Below are 16,573 nucleotides of genomic sequence, written 5' to 3' on the forward strand. Positions count from 1 at the left end.
TCTGTCAGACAGACCAACATACACATGAGCCGAAGGTCAGACTTTTTTTTTTTTTTTTTAACTGGCCGATGTCTGACAGTCAGCCTGTGTGTACCCAGCTTAAAGGCAAAAGTTTTTTGTTTTGGACAGAGTGGAGATGGATTAGAATACCTACTAGGTTTTAATTTCTGTGTGTGTCCTTGTTGGGGAGATCCACCCTCTCTGTTTGTCCTGTTTACTATTATCATTGAAAGTAAAATACCACATTTTGGGTTGTCCCCAGTGTAATGAGAGGAAAATCTGCCAATGGGGACTGGAGACCTGGGGTGCCCAAAAGAAATTCCTTTAATTTGCAGGGATTTTCTCTGGCTTCCTGTTTTGGCTATGGGACAGGAAGTGACATTAAATCACCCAATGGGACACAGATGGCAAAAAAATATAAACTTCTGACAGGGGTTATAACCCTCCCCTACTCTATCCAAAGTGGAAACAATGTTTTGCCTATAGTTCTAGTTTAAGATAAATTAGGTGAACATTTGACTCTCTTGCCTGGAATTGTTCATTGCTGAAAACAGTGGGATTTATAACAGTTTTCACACAAGATCCGTACAACATTCACCCAGGAGTAATTCTTTCCAATTGTATTCAGATTAAAAACGTGTGACTGCTGGGTAAAAGTTTAGTAAATCATATGTAAAAAACATTTATAAAATAGATCCCAATGTGTACAAAACAGAAGAGGCATGCCAATATGTCCATCTCAGTAGGCACTGAATGCATGCTTTCCCAGCTATTCTCTGCAACCTAGTGAATGCGTATCTGTGGTCAGAACAGGGTGACCATCAGGACTATTAAGCATTGTGAGGACAACACTTAAAATGCGTGGTTCGTTCTTCCAAACCTGCAGAAAAAACAAACATGCTTGCTTTGTTCTAAACTTGGCTACTGAACTTAAAGCACCATAACAGAGTAATGTGCACTAGACATCACTGCCCTGATAAATAAAGCAGCCTATGCAATGGTTAAAAGAGTGAAAAATACAACAGTAGATAAGGATACTCCATACATTTCCATGACTTCACAGTGAATCACCTCCTGTAGACATTATGTTGTGGCCTGCACTAAGCAATGTGTGGTTTGTATACAAAATAAAGAATATCACAAACCTGAATGACTAATCACCACATAACTACTTATTTCATTCCAGAGAGATAGACAGACACACTTTTCTGTTCCAATTAACATGTATGTATAAGCAAGCTCTCAATAAAAAGGTATTGTGTTGCCGGTGTTAAATACCTTTCTAAGTTACAGCGTTTGTTACCCCAACATTTCATAATCCTGAGACCCCTTTCACACTTAGCAGTTTTCAGGCGTTTTAGTGCTAAAAATAGCGCCTGAAAACTGCCTCTCAAGCTTTCACACTGGGGCGATGCGCTTGCAGGACAGGAAAAAAAAAAAAAAAAAGTCTTGCAAGCAGCATCTTTGGGGCGGTGTGGGAGAGGCGTATACACCGCTCCCAATCCGCTCCTGCAGCGCTGCATCACGGGCGCTTTTAACCCCTTCTTGGAGGTTAAATGCTCCCCGATACTGCCCGAAAAGCAGTGCCAAAGCATTGTTATAACAGCGGCAAAGAGGCGCTTTACCACCAATGCCGGCACCGCTCCAGTGTGAAAGTAGCCCAATATGTGCCTGCTATACTATGTATGAAAAAGTCTCCTGTCCTCTTTGTATTGCTTCCTTTGTGTGAAATCCCTGGTGTTCCTGCCAGTCCCCTTGCCTTCCTAATAAAGCGAACTTCAGTCATTTTTTCAACTTTCCATCTATTAAATTTTCTGCCCTTGTTTTAACTTTATATAGCAAAATATTCTTTTTCTGCCAGTAAATACCTTATACAGGCTACTTCCCGTTTGTCTGGTAAAAAGTAGGTTTATGACATCATGCACAGCACTCTTCTGAGTTTCCCAGGAAGGGAGGAGGGATGAGTTATAAGAGGGCCAATGAGAGCTGCAGAGCAGGAGGTGTGCCTCTGTGTGTGTGTGTAAATCCAGGAAGTAGCTTCAGCTGCCACACTGTTAAAATGGTTGCAGCATATTTGGCAAGTACAGAATCACAGTATATATAAAATAAGATGAAAAGTGGTTAGAGGGAAGCTTCAGAATGGCAAAGATGTTTTTATTACAAATTATGTAAGCAGACGGCAGTTGCTCTTTAAATACTGACCACACTAAGCAGGGGAGCAGTTCTCTAGCTATGCTAGAAGCTCTGCCTGTTCGCTTTCAATGATGAGATCAGATCAGGCTTGTCCTGACAGCCACCCCCCCTCCACTGCACAGCCATTCACTGGAAAGCAGTGTACTGCTGCCTCTCTTTCTCCCGCTTTCACTTACAATCACTTTAAGTGTATTTTCTGCTGTGTTAATTGCACTATTTAGTTACGGTTGCTTAGCAGAAATGGTGCTGCTTGAGAGGTAAGGGTTACCACTGCTGTTCAAGGTTTTCCCGGGCTTTTCTGAGAAGTACCACTCTCTGCTGGACAAAGCATTTGTAGCGATACCCAGGAGGAGCTGCTTAAGTTTGTTCACACCTAGTAAACAGTGTACTTGCAAACACAGCAAACAGACACAAATGTAGTGAACAGGAAGTTTGTTTACCGGGAGACTTTCCATAACCAAACAGTGATCTGGTAACACAACAGTCAAGAATGGCTAACTGTGGTCTTTAACTGCTTGCTGACCAGCCACCGTTGTTATACGGCGGCAGGTTAGCTCTCCTGCGTGAATCACCGTAGCTGCAAGTCGGCTCGCGCAGGTGCAGCGACAGTAACACAAAGTGACAGAAAAGTCCTGGTCTTAAAAAAGTGGGTGAAAGCAAAGTTCTCTCTCTTGTGTACATTTTTAATCCCATCAGTACACATGAAATTAAGATATACAAAAAGGCAGATATGTTTAAGGTTGCTGAATGGCAACCATGGCTGCCTCCATTGATACACTGGAGGAGTGAGCATAGACACCCAGGTATAGGAAGTTTGTTTAATCGTAGATAATAAAAGGGGAAAAAGAAAAAACACCTACAGCCACCACATAAGAACCAGTAATCTGTTATATATTAGGTTTCCATGTTTAGACACACACACACACACACACACACACACACACAGGAATTTCTGTGTAAAAAAAAAAAAAAAAAATACAATAAAATAAAAAAGCATCAGCAGGGATCTGAATAGATACCACTAAAAATACCATTTTTTTTCCAGCAGTGCATTCCTGTGTGATAGAGCATGTTAAATAGCATTGGTATGAATGGGACCCAAGGGGAAGGGTTATTGTACCTTGATGTTGCAAAAAAAAAAAAAAAAAAAAAAAAACTCTGAATGCACAAATATTATGTCAAAGTATTTAAGATATTTAATGTGTGTTATTGTAAAACATAAAATTGGTAATCTCTACAATTTAACCTTCTTAACTCTAAATTGTGTTTATTAGTTAAGTGAACAAGACTGAGCTGGCCATATACAATATGAGTATGTATCCAGCTACTGCAATTAAAGATTTGACAGCTGACATCATCTGACAGGACAATGCATTGCTAGAGTCATTATACTGAATTACAAAAAAAGAAAGTGAAGACATTAAAAATCACCTGGAGGCAAGGCCATTAACCACATGATGCAGATCAGGTTCATGTAAGTGTAGAACTACCGTAATAAATAAAACAAAAAACCCAAAGCAGCAGATTCACCCAGAGTGATTTTTCTACTTTCAAAGGAACATTTATAGAAGCCCCTACAATCAAGAAAAAGGTTGGTAGTTATTCCCGCGCTATCATGTATTGGCGTCTACAAGTAGGAAAAGCTGCTTGCACCGCAAAGGGTCCCATTTGGCCCTACAGTGGAAATAAATGAAGGGTATGGTGCTGCACTAATCCAGTAGAAGGTAAAGAATGTTGTTAAACGGTAGTGGTGTATAACATATCTCCTAGTGGGTAGCTATGCGTGTTAGTAAGGTATTGGAACTTAAGGCTGTGGAGCTAGAAATATCAAAAATAAAAAATTAAAATATATATAAAGTGCCAAGTGCATAAATAATATAATATAACATAAACTTGCTAAAATTGTGAATAGTGTTCAAACAAGTGACATGGTGTAAAACACTTCAGTGCAACCAATATAGTGCCCTAATGCAGGTAAACACTAGAAAGCTCAAAAACATAGCGGCATAGATAAAATATCATGTACTGGTATGTTCAAATAAATATTAGTGCAACTAGTGACAAATTAAATACGATACAGTGCAAAAATGCCGCAATCCTGTGTATCATGCACAAACAGGGATAAAACTGTGATCTCAATGTGTCAATGGAAAATACACACTGTGACAAATAGTCTTACAGATGTGTCACGTGTATTGTATACGCAGGGAAAAAAATACACAGTATAGTACCTTGTGAAATAAATAAAATTAAAAATAAATATAAATCAAGTGACGGGGGTATTAGTCCATAGTGGATAAATAAAGCATCCAGTGATTTCACACAGAGCAAGAAGATTTTGCGTAGGGCATATGGTGAGTGTATGCCATAAGGTGTATCAACCAGGGGAATTAACACTGTGAATCCTCTTCGTGACAAACAATCCTGCACTAGTAAGTAATGGCCCCTTACCACATCTCACTAGGATAACAGCGTAAACAGCAAAGCTGATGTAGGCTCCTTTATATACACCTTTCATGCACCCGGCTATGTTCTCCAGACTCTAGGTCCCTCCAGAGATGTAATGGCCATAGATGGAAAAAAGGGAATGCCTCAGTGTAGTATTAGATTTTCAAACAGCCGAAGTTTATTAGGATAAAAGTACTCACATAACAAATACAGCAATACAGCGTATCACCGACGAGTGGCGAGCTCGTATACGTCCGTCAATGGGATGGGCCTCTCCTGTCCCTATGTGTGATGTCACATGCCTCGTGACTTCATCAGAGGTCTGCATCCCCTTTTATATTGTGAAATATAATGTTACGCCAAGTAAATTCATACCCAACATGTCACGCCTCAAAATTTCGCCCGCTCGTGGAATGGCGACAAACTTTTACCCTTAAAAATCTCCATAGGCGATGTTTAAAAAAATTCTACAGGTTGCATGTTTTGTGCTACAGAGGAGGTCTAGGGCTAGAATTATTGCTCTCGCTCTACCGGTCGCGCCGATACCTCACATGTGTGGTTTGACCACCGTTTTCATATGCGGACGCTACTCACGTATGCGTTCGCTTCTGCGCGCGAGCTCGTCGGGACAGGGCGCTTTAAAAAAAAATGTATTTTAATTTTCTTATTCATTTTACTTTATTATATTTTTGCACTTTTTTTTTTTTTAAATTTGTATCACTTTTATTGCTATTACAAGGAATGTAAACATCCCTTGTAATAGAAAAAAGCATGACAGGTCCTCTTAAATATGAGATCTGGGGTCAAAAAGTCATCAGATCTCATATTTGGACTAAAATTAAAAAAAAAAAAAAAAAAAAAAAAAAAAAAGTCGTTTGAAAAAATGACAATAAATAAATAATATGCCTTTAAGACATATGGGCGGAGCTGACGTCATGACGTCGCTTCCGCCCTCCTAAGGTATGAAGACGGGTGGCGGCCATCTTAGCCTCATTCGTCTCCATACCTCAGCAGTGAGAGGTGGAGGGGGGGTGGCACCTCTCGCGCCGCCGATAACGGTGATCTTGCGGCGAACCCGCCACAGAGACCACCATTATCGTACACAGAACCGGCTCCTGTAAAGATGGATACCTCGGTTGTGGAAGCAGCTGCTGCCGTTACCGAGATATCCATCTTCAAAGTGCCGACGTATATGTACAGGAGTCGGTCGGTAAGTGGTTAATGGCGTCTTAGTCCATAGGGTTCAATATTGAGTTGGCCCGCCCTTTGCAGCTATAACAGATTCAACTCTTCTGGGAAGACTGGCCACATTGGTTGATTTAGGAGTGTGTCTATGGGAATGTTTGACCATTCTTCCAGGAAAAGGTCAGGCACTGATGTTGGACGAGAAGGCCTGGCTCACAGTCACCGCTCTAATTCATTCCAAAAGGTGTTCTATTGGGTTGAGCTCAGTTCCTCCACCCCAAGCTCGCTCATCCATGACTTTATGGACCTTGCTTTGTGCACTGGTGCGCAGTCATGTTGGAACAGGAAAGGGCCATCCCCAAACTGTTCCCACAAAGTTGGGAGCATGAAATTGTCCAAATGTCTTGATATGCTGATGCCTTAAACGTTCCCTTCACTGGAATTAAGGGGCCAAGCCCAACCCCTGAAAAAAACAACCCCACACCATAATCCCCCTCCACCAAATGATTTTGACCAGTGCACAAAGCAAGGTCCATAAAGACATGGATGAGCAAGTTGGATGTGGAGAAATGTGACTGGTCCTGACCTCAACTCAATAGAACACCTTTGGGATGAATTGGAGTGGAGACTGCGAGCCAAGCCTTCACGTCCAACATCGGTGCCTGACCTCACAAATGCGCTTCTGGAAGAATGGTCAAACATTCCCATAGACACACTCCTAAACCTTGTTTATAGAAAAGGAGAGGTAGTTGGGACTTTGAGGCCAGCCATGTCAAATAAGAATAGGCCCAACTCAAGCAGGCGGGGGGGGGGTCTGGGGGCGGGACTACATGTAAGGGTGAATGTATATATTAAACCCAAAAAAAAAAAAAAAAAAAAAAAGGAAACATACCAAAAACTCCCGAACTCCCTGACTGAACTCCCGAAAAAAATAAGCAAATAGGGGAATAAATTAACCCGGTTTTTGACCTATAAATGATATGTGTGGACCCGCTCGGATCTGCGTCTACTTGCATGTGGTTGAATCAAGCAAATGAACCACCGGTTGTCCCAGGCCGCTATGCAATCCCGGCCCAAAGAGGGGCCCCATCAAAGTCATGCTTGATTGGTCAAGTTACACAAGAAAGGCAAGGAAAAAAATCGCAACTGCGTACAGCAAAGCCGTCAGCAGTGGGTCCCTGGCCATCTCACTAGCAGCCGTGGATGGAAAAGATCAAACGACATCAGCGCCGCCGCGAACGTGGCATCAGTGCATAACACATTCCTCATAAGACACTATGCACGTCATGTGCACACATACTACATCATGCTATGGATCATGCTATGACCGCCCTGCTGTCCTATGCAGACACCCGACCTGGCTTTGAGGCTATGCAGCAAGTCTTCACCTTTCCTCATTTTAGTTGGGATATAAATCTTCTTATCCCTCCTTATTTAGAGGGTACCATCAATAGCTAATATTCAGTTCCCTTTTTAGTATATTAAATCATTACACTCCTGATGAATGGCTGAAATGCCAAGACGCATCGAGTGCCACTATATATCAAGAGTTACTTGTTCCTATCATATTTTCTATCAATTTATTTCATCATGTATATTTATCATATATATTTTTCAACTGTATTGCACGCTATGAGCAGCATATTTTAGTGTAAGTCATGTGACTACCTATGTATTTGATACACTGTCTTTCTCAAGAATCTGATATGAATTTTAGACTAACAATAAATCATGTAAATTTCATTTATGTGCTGATCCTGTTCTTACTCTCCTTTTCTATAAACAAATTTAGGGATGGAGGTCGCCATGTGTGCCAAGCGAGTGTACCAGGTCACATCCAATTCACTGTCCCTCCTAAACCTTGTGGTCAGCCTTTCCAGAAGAGTTGAAGCTGTTATAGCTGAAAAGGGTGGGCCAACTCCATATTGAACCCTACGGACTAAGACTGGGATGTAATTAAAGTTCATGTGCGTGTAAAGGCAGGCGTCCCAATACTTTTGACAATATAGTGTACATACTCATGCACCTACTGGTGTATTTAGACTCTGAACCACGTTATCTCTGCACTGTCCATTCAGGACAAAGTGAGAACTGAACGAACATTTAAAGGCTGCTAAATCAGCTTAGTATATTTAAGTGATGTCCTCACCCTACACACTACCCAATCATTATCAAGTCCTTTCAATGTAGAAGGTATAGGATGCAATACGTTTTATGCACACCAGTGTTTTTTACAGTAAAATTCCTTTCCCACAAAAGCTACATCATTCTGAACAACTCTTTATGATATAGGCACATTTCCAAATCCAACAAAAACTAGGACATTTCAGGGTAAAGGGACCATACATGACCACCGGTACAGGCCGAAGTGTGCCAGTACAAAGAATGGCATGTCAAATGGCTCTTAATGTTTAGACTTGCCTTTCCATGTACACAACAAACCAAAACTGCTAGCTGACCCCTGACAGATCAGGCCATGCAAGCAGAGTAGTCCTATAATCTGATGTCAGACAAACGTACTAACTATGCTCTAGAGAAGAGATGGTGGTAGCCCAATGATGTGGAAGAGAGAGATATTGGGTGAGGAAATAACCCCCCACCCTCCAAAAAAAAGTTTTGTTTGGGGATCCACTTTATTGCAAACACACTAGACACAAAATGTTTACATTTCAATTGAAGAGATTCATGTTAGCTGCTAAAGCTGGCCATAGCCCATAGGATTTATTATCTGATGAACTTACACCACACTTGGCTAGTTGAAGAAATGGATATGGCTGTTCGTAGGCGTATGCCGCATATATACTTTTCTGCCAATGTCCTATCTGATGCTTAGCATGGCTGAAGTGAAAAGAAGGTATTGCATATCACTTTATAAATGACTTGATGTGTCTTGACTTCAGTTCAGGGAAATTTGACCTTCCAAATGCTTCAGGGTATAAGGATTAGGAGTTTGAGTCTCGTAAATTAGGCGGATGCTTCAGGACTCTCTCTCTAACAAAGGAGCATGTTCCTTGGAGGGATAGTGACGATTGTGAGAATGTTTTCTTTGTATATTGTGGGAGGATACTGGAATATACTGAAGGTTGACCTGTACCTCTGATTTATGCATATGTCTGATACGGACTTGGGTCATTAACTTGGTCTTTGAAAGCTGTCCATGGAACTAAAAGTGGTTGTTCATTCTTGACAAATGTAATTTTGTTTTGTTTTGTTTTTTTTTTCACACACACACACACACACACACACACACACACACACACACACACACACACACTATATACTATACATAAACACAGTATACTGTATACACATAGGCCATTCAGGACAAAGTGAAAACGTCTTTGTAAAATCTCTTCCCAGTTATGCTCACTTTTCCATCACTTCCTTGTGTTTCTTTAAATTAATGCATGGTCGCATGCGTATTAGACTTCATATTATTCCACTGCTAGACATGTGGTCTTCATTTCCACAACAAGAGTGACGAGCAAGTCGTTGGCAGAGTGGAGTGCATTACTTGCTCCTATTGATGCCTATATGATTCACTTGCCATGGTAAAAGGGGCTGGAAAGGACCACTTACTGTTTAACAACAATATTATTCCTCCTCTGAGAAAAAGTCAAATTGTCTGACCTACACTCCAGAATGGATCCCACTTTTAATGCTGAATTTCACCATCTGTTTTAAAAAATAAGAACAATAAAGAAGTTCTTTGCCAAGTGCTATGTATATTCAGTTAACATGAGCAAATCTAAAGCAATGCTTCCCAGAAAGTAAACCAAATAGAATTGATTTTCTGGGCTCTACTTTATACACTCCATATTTTAATTAAATGTTGAGGGTCAACTTACCCATATCGTATACTGTTATTTTTAATGACTGTGGAGATCACATGTTTTTTTAGGTCTCAGTTTGGCCATACATTATGCAATTTTCTTTCCTTCAACCACAGGTTGAAGGAAAGAAAAATTGTTTTGGTGGGGGAATCAGTGTTGATGGGGGAATCCCTCCTGCACCATTGTATTCTGACAGCAGGGGGTTCCCCCATCAGAATACAATGCTTACTGCTGCTGGCTAAAATAACAAAAAATAAATAAAAAAAAAACAAACACCACACAGGCTGGATATACTGAAGTCTATCGACAGACTGACTTCAGTACAACCTGCCTGCCCATAGATGGACAAAATTTGTCCAGTTCCTGACAAACCTCCGAATTTTGATCAGCCTTTTGGCTTTAAACATCAGTGGTGAGATATATCTACTAGAAATCACAACTCCACCAAGCTTGTACAGCCATTACAAAGGCAAATGAAGTGGTCAAACTATTAGGAGCTGAAGATGGTCAGTGACCATACTTATCTGTACCACCCAAAATTAAATATCACGTCTGGGTAAAATATATAGAGCCTATTGGTATAATAAAATACAGAAAAACGGGAGAAAAAGAAAAAGACGTTGACATTGCTATGTACCACTGTCATAACAGGCAGCTAGACTAGACTTTTCTGAGTGTAATGAGCAAAGGTCTGGGCAGGTCTGTTCAGAAAGTGAAGCAAGACAATGAGCATCACATACAACTTCTTAGTTTTTTTTTTTTTTAGTTCAGTATCTACTATCAGGAATAGGATTTTCCAAGTACAATATTTAAACATACAGTACAAACATCCAATGTAGACATATTAGACATATGGTAAGAGTGTAAAGGAATACAAGGAAGCTGCATGCAAAACTGAGACACTTTTCAGCCAGACACAAGACCAAAAAAAAAAAAAAAAAAAAAAAAAAAAAAAAAAAAAAGGTCCCCTACAGCATAAAAAAAGACATTTGACCCAAACAAAAGCTGTGAAAATGGACAGAGAACGTAAACATCTCAGAAAGGCTGGCGATAATTTGTATCACATGCATTACTTTGAAGGATTTGTCCATAACTCAAATGCATTTCTACCATCAGAGCTGTAAACAGAATATACAATAATAGTCCTGTTGTGATTCAATAGATTAAAACAGGAAGGGGAAGATTTACTAAAACTGTGTCACACAGAATATAGTACAGCTGTGCATGGTAGCCAATTAGCTTCTAACTTCAGCCTGTTCAGTTTTGACAATAAAAACTGGAAGCTGAGCAGAGCTGCACCAGATTTTGCATAATGCAGATTTAGTTAATCAATGCCCAAAGTGTCTTATTGATAGGATCAATAATGCAAAGGTAACATACCCCAAAAGCTTTGCTCCTTAGTCCAATGTGAACTGTGAACAGGCAAATTTCAGGAATGTCATGCAGAAAGTGACTGTCCCAACACAGCTGTATGGCAATAGGCTACTCTTCCTTCCTCAGAAGTTTAAGAGATTGCCCAGCGAATCGGTGAGCAAGCAGCTGAGACAACTCTTGCTTGCCAAAACCCTCCACTCTTCTGTGACATGCCAGGAATTTCCATCGTATTAACAAGCACCTTGTGCAGGGAGGAGCTGTGTGGGGGGAGTAAGGAGCGAAAGAGGCCTAGTCATCTTCAGTTTCATGAGAAGGAACTCTTCATAACTAGCACCCAATTCTTCATCTCAGCTACAGACAGATATTTAACATTGAAAGCTAATGATTACACAACTTGATCTGGCATTCAAAACAACATGACAATGACATCAAGTACTAGGTAGAAGGTTGTACTTTAATAAGGCAAACTGCAAAAAAAACAAAAACACAAAAAATAATATTGCTGGAATCTTATCTAACCATACTGCATGTTGAATTAAAAAAAAAAGGGAAGGGAGAAGGGAAACTAGGCCAAGGTACCAAAACATAGCTGTGAGGTTTCAGGACATATCATGGCAAGTACAGACCACCAGGAGCAGAGTCAGGAATTATGGTGGAGTCATTTTGCTGCTGGCGTATACGAGACAAAGATACCAGGGGCTGACTCAAACCAGCAAACTCCATGTTTTAGGCAAGTTTAAATAGTTTGTTGTTAGGACCAAGCTGGTGAAAACAATTTACTTCCCTAGCAGGTGCAGCAGCTGTGAATGCTGTATAAAAACCGGATGTAGCCTTAATGAGAATATTGGACCAAAAAAAAAAAAAAAAAACATTTGGAGCAATCGTACGATAATCTATTCGCGAGTACACAGCTTTTGAAAACCAATCACTACAGTTCATGTGAAAATATATGAAAAGAATTAAAAAATGTTTCTTGTAAGATAACAGAACAAATGATTTTTGTGTAAGTATTGTATCGTATTTGTCCGAAAAAAATTCAGCGACCAAGAGCACGCATGCTCAGAAACAAAAGAATACATTATAATACAGTACATCATCAATTTTTGTCACTTTAGTAACCCATTCGTTTTCGATGAGACTAGCATGCCAAAAAAAACCCCAGAACGATCATTTGTCCGATATTCTCGTCACATATACTATGCTTTAGTCAAAAGCAATGATGTGCAGCAGATGCTGGGGTGAGTGCATATAGAGCTGGTTTAAGGAGGCTGCAGGAAATCAGCAGCACTGGGATACCAAAGTTTAAAAAAAAAAAAAGAAGAATAAAATAATAATAAAAAAGGATATTTAAAAAAAATAAATAAAAAAAAAAAAAAAAAAAAAAAAAAAAAAAAAGGGAAGAAGGAAGGTGAAAACAAATGTAATTTGTTTATGATGCACAGTAACTTGCATATACTAAATGTCATCTGGTTGGATGAAGCTCTACTATAATGATAACCAATGTACTGTGACACACAAACTATTTATAGATTGTAACTTGCTTTCACCATAGCAGTGATCTAGTGTGGTATCTCAGTTTTCAATGTCTTTTAAATAGCAAGAAAGGTATGGATCACCTTACATGGACACCTGTAGTGATGTCATACACCTAATGGAATGGTTACACACTTTTCCTTTCACGTTTATGTTATGCACCTCTGATTTGCTACTGTACATGGATTTCAGAAATGGATTATATGTGTGTTCACCATTTTCCTCTTATTGAATTCTGTCAGTTGCAGAGTTCTAGAAATCATTTAGGTTTGTGAGTATTGGCACCTCAACAATACAACTCATCCTCCTCCAAATGGCTTAAAAGTAAAGTACTGTATAGTGTATTTTTAGTGAATATAGATTTTACATTTATTATAGTAGTATTTAATGTAAAAAGCTGGTGTGGGGGGGGGGGGGCTGCTACAACCAATCTGTCCTGGCTAAATGTTTGCCCATTCTCCCGGTAATCTTGGAGCTTGTCGATAAATTCCACCCTACACATTCCATCATAATTGCCAGCTTTACTGGTCAAAAGAAATGCACAAGAGGCCCAGACCAGCCAAAGTCTGAAGCTTTGCTTGTAAGAAAGGGTCAGGATTGAGCCATCTCCAGAAGATTGGGGAGGCTGTTGCCCCCAGTGACAAAAACACTGATTGTGACACTCACATTTATCAATGCTTATTTATCATCCATAACTTTTCCACCACTGACAGGTAAAAAGAATAACATTGATTATCTCATTACAAAGGCATATATTAGGTAGCAAGTGAAGAAGTTGTCAAAAATTGGACAAAAATTGTAAAGGCTAGATTGACTGGGTCAGAGCAACTCCAAAACTTCAGCTCTTGTGGAATGTTCCAGTCTACAGTAATCAGCACCTACCAAAAGTGGTCCAAGGAAGGAAAACCAGCAACAGGTCATGGGCAGCCAAGACTCATTGATGTATGTGGGGAGCAAAGGCTGGCCCATGTAGTCCAATCCAATGGAAGAGCTACTGTGGCTCACAGACACATTAAAAGAGTTCACCGAGTTGACTAGGTCTCCAAATTCTCCAGATCTCAATCCAATCGAGCATCTGTGGAATGTGCTGAAAAAGTCCAGTCCAAGCAGGCCCTACCTCACTAACTCACAGGACTTAAAGGATCTGCTACTGACAGCTTGATGCCAGATACCACAGCTTACCTTCAAAAGGTCTAGTGGAGTCAATGCCTGAACAGGTTATGGTGGGTGGTCATGGTATGGCTGATCAGTGTATATTTGTTAACGAAGCCCTCCCGTGCTGAGAAGTCAGCACTGCAGGGGCTCCTATCTTCATCCGTCTCGCTTCCGGGTTGGCGGACTCCAGCTCTGTGACTGCCCTTCACGGCACGGGGCTCTGGAGGAACGGTACGGGTGCCCGTGATTTCACTGGCTGCATGTAATGTAACTATCTCCTTTAGAAGATATTTGCACTACGTATAGGTAAGCCTTATTATAGGCTTACCTATAGGTAAAAGCAAAAGATGGAAGTTTTAAATAAAATCAATAGATGGTGCTGCGCTCTGAGTGATAGCAAACAGGTAAAAGGTAACTACTATAAAGTGCTGAGTGTTCGAATTCATAAATGTTAAACTTCAAAAAACACAGTATAAGTGCAAATAATAAACAATCTAAAGTGCTCAAAAATGCATAGGTGGTAAACTCCCAATGTACATTCGTGATGACGCGTATCGTCACGATCACGTGACTTCATCAGGGAAGTCACGTGATTGTCACAATACGTGTTGGAATAGACGGTCACCAGAAGTGACGTCAGGCTGCGAGCTCACTGCTCTTTATGTTTTGTTTTATACGTCTGCTTTTATGCGAGTACCAATCTTGGTTGTTAATAAATACCCAGTTTTACATACTTCACTATTTGGGTTCCCTGTTCTCTTTCTCCATATAATTCATGTGTCCACCTGGGAGGATTTCCACCATTACTGACTTACACAGAGGAGATATATTATTCTAATGAGAACCATCCACCAGGACACCAGGCTCCACAGATGATATTTATAATATTGCCACCCATAAGAAATTCTTAAGGTGACCTATTGCAGGACCTGGAATTTCTTGATTGCCACTGGCTAATTTAACGCTGTTACCTTACAGCGGTAAGGTAAGGAGCCATTGCACACTGAGGTGTGACTGCACTGAAGAGGAAAACCACTAATTCACATTACCACACCTGCACAGAGTGTCAGTTGGAGCCTAGCACTTTATTTCTTGCACTGTATCCACCAGCATCTGTTTGAAGACTTATGCTCACTTTGGACCTTATTCCTTTGTTTTTTTTACACTAGCACTTTATCTTGTTTAGGATAGCATCGTCTTGTGTGCTATTTCTTTGCATTACCATTTGCACCTACATTGTACATTGGGAGTTTACCACCTCTGCATTTTAAAGCACTTTAGATTGTTTATTATTATTTGCACTTATACTGTGTTTTATGAAGTTTATCATTTATGAATTTGAACACTCAGCACTTTATAATAGTTACCTTTTACCTGTTTGCTATCACTTAGAGCACAGCACCATCTATTGATTTTATTTATTTCTTCCTTGGCTAGTGGATTGACCAATCCGTTGTTTGCTGCAACTAAGTGCCCTACTATTCCTGGTTCAGGTAGCGTGGGAATATTCATTTTATCTAAAAGATGGAAGTTTACTTCCTCTTAAAGAGAAAGTATCAGGGCCACAGAGTGGCTTTTTTTTTTTTGTTAATACACCTACTCAAACTCATATTGTGAAAAGGCGCAATAAAGCACAACAAGCATGCTGCATTACAAAAGCAGGAAAACGGGTGGTGTGTAGGTAATAAGCAAATATGGTTACACACAAAATAACTCTGCTACATTATCTTTGATACAAATTTTCTACCTTTAGGCATTTTTTTTTTTTTTTAAACTTGACAGGTAGGCTTTTTTCAAAGACCATGCGATACATGGATAAAGAGGATAAAATGGAGCAGGCACACCACAGAATGTGCTGAATGTGCAGGGGTTATTAACATGAGCTGTTTTGCCAGGGGCACAAACTGTGTGTCTAGCATCTAAATCCAGACAATAGGGAATCCCCAATAATATCATCATCTGGAGTTGTCTGCAGAATAGGTGGGAGAAGGGCAAGCACCCACTAGAACAGCGGTGTTGAGTCATAATTTTCAGTTAGAAAACATTCTGCTCTAGCTGTCTGACTGTTTCTATTTGTTCAGTGTGCAGCGCTGCCAATAAATAGAAACCCTATTGTGCTTTAACAAAGTGAGCTCTAATCTTCGGGTCCATGGGCAAAAATTAACATTTTGATTACCAAAGGAACATCAATTTGTTCATAAAGCATTTTGTCTGTGAAAGTTTACATTAACCCAGATCATAGTATATAGCTTAAAGTGTTACTAAACCCAGGACCCTGCATTCACTATATCTGGTCTCCCACAGTACACAGAAAATGGAAATGCAATTATTTTAGGAAATATAAACTGCTAAATACCTTTTCTCATCAGCAGTATATATCAGTCTTGTGACTTGTATCAGTTCCTAATAAAGCTTGTAGGAGTAGTTTTCATCCCTGAACCTCTATCTGGACAGTGCCAATAGGCCCTGTGCTGATAACATGAACTCTCCCAAGAAGAAAGAAAGAAAGAAAAAAAAAAAAAAAAAAAAAACTCTAGCAAAACACACCAAACTAAGCATGTGCAGCCTGACTCCTAACGCTCTGTTCTATCATGATATGGGTTGAAGTCAGTTAAAGAAGAGGAGGATCAGAGAAGACGGGATCACACAGCCTTTATACACCATGCAGAGGATAAACCCCTTAGGTTCCACAGTGAGCATAACAAGCATGCTTTACTGCATATACAGACCGATTTTACTGCTGTGGGTTTAGTAACACTTTAAAGTAGTTAGTCACGTTAAGCTCAGTTTTAAAGTGGTTGTATACCCTTATTTGTTAATTTTTACCTACAGGTAAGCCAATACCTGTAGGT

At 40.0% G+C, this 16,573-nt stretch overlaps 1 protein-coding gene across 5 annotated transcripts in view; it reads right to left on the reverse strand.

The window, feature by feature from the left end:
- LOC141108165 (ligand of Numb protein X 2-like) overlaps positions 1 to 16,573 on the reverse strand; it is a 106,741-nt gene that overhangs the window by 65,700 nt on the left and 24,468 nt on the right. Inside the window, exon 1 of one of the 5 annotated variants that reach the window (XM_073599482.1) lies at positions 11,040 to 11,261. The exons of the other annotated variants lie outside the window; for them this stretch is intronic. The gene's annotated coding sequence lies outside the window, so the exon portion shown is untranslated. Of the gene's footprint in view, positions 1 to 11,039; positions 11,262 to 16,573 lie in introns of those variants that run through there. 5 annotated transcript variants of the gene reach the window in all.

The sequence above is a fragment of the Aquarana catesbeiana genome, linkage group LG09, assembly GCF_042186555.1.
Source record: "Aquarana catesbeiana isolate 2022-GZ linkage group LG09, ASM4218655v1, whole genome shotgun sequence".
NCBI classification, from domain to species: Eukaryota; Metazoa; Chordata; class Amphibia; order Anura; family Ranidae; genus Aquarana; species Aquarana catesbeiana.